The sequence below is a fragment of the Echinococcus granulosus genome (assembly GCF_000524195.1).
Source record: "Echinococcus granulosus chromosome Unknown EG_S00052, whole genome shotgun sequence".
Classification (NCBI taxonomy): Eukaryota; Metazoa; Platyhelminthes; class Cestoda; order Cyclophyllidea; family Taeniidae; genus Echinococcus; species Echinococcus granulosus.
This window is the reverse complement of record NW_020170432.1, coordinates 49,732-51,129: the sequence shown is the minus strand read 5'-3', so window position 1 is coordinate 51,129 and position 1,398 is coordinate 49,732.

Here is a 1,398-nt window from a genome sequence, read left to right as displayed (position 1 = left end):
ATGTTTTTAATGTGGTAGGGCTTATTTCACGTTCGTTTAAAATGTTTGGTGATGTGGAAGCCATTGCAGGGGCAGAATCTGATCTTGGTCTTGCTGGTAATTAAAACGCAGAGGAGCAGTGGTCGTGTATGTGGCCACTCACTTTGAGTACTACAGGCACCCAAATAGTGTTTACTGCATTTCACTTGCCTATTCTTAGGGTCTTCCAAATTCTGAGCTACTTTCTGCATTTCAATTTAGGGGAAGGACTTTTTAAGGCACTTTTAATCCATCATTAGTAAGGAGGGAGATTTGAGTTCGCGTGATGATGTGAGTGATGGCTGCAGATTAATCCGCATTCCTTATTTCTGCTAGTCACTCTATTTTTGAGGAAGAAAATAGCATGACGACTCATGACTACCCATCAGTAATACCAACTGGGCAAGTATGCTGTCATGTTCTGGTGATAAACCTTCCGGATTTGGAGGAACAAGGCTCTTCTTAATGCACACTGCCGCTCTTTGATTGTAGACGAGATCAGATTTGGCTGGTAAGACTAGCTTGCTGATGGCCAGACGCGGCTTAACACATGATTGCTGCTGTGGCCAATTGCATCGTTTGTGTACACGCAAATCCTTCTGAAGCATGAAAGTACATGATGAGTTTTTTCACCTCTTGATAGACCTTTGTTGATATACGAGCCTGTGGAGATGAGTCATTTCACCTCTACGTGCACCTAGATGGATATAAAGCCCCCAGGGATGATTGGTTTGACCTCCAAGTGGATGTTTGCAGATACAGTACTCCACTTCTCGTGAAGCATTCGATGTCTGCAATTTATTTCTAAGTAAATATGAGCGTTGTCTCCGGCGCTCCCGCAGGTCAACCTCCCGCGTCAGCCATTACAACGTAGTCGGTGCAGTAAAGAAACACCCACGAGTTGACCGTGCCAGTCACCAAATTAGCGCACAACTGAGGGGATACTTGACCTCAACGTCACTGATCCCTCTTGGCGGCTTGACTGGATCTGGGGTTTCGTTCGGTTTAGGGATTTGATTCAGGACGGGAAACTGTGTCAGCCATCATGTGTGTTCATAGATAGATGCAGGAACACTGGCCTAAAAGCAGATTTGAGTAAGGAAGTACAAGATTTAAAACAGGTCCAAGTGGGACGGTACGAAAAATCCGTAACGAAACTTCCAGATATTTCACGGCTAGTGTCGCTTCAGTTGTTAATAGCTTTTCTGCAGAACACGGGACTGGGAGAGATGCCAAAGGTAGACGTCAACATCAACCCTTCTATTAGGGGTCATCACCATTCTCCCATCCGTAGCATATGTACTTCTTCCGCACCACTAAGGCTTATCACGCAGAAGTGGAAAATCAGGATACATGTCCTCTAAGATCGAGTTCGCCTTC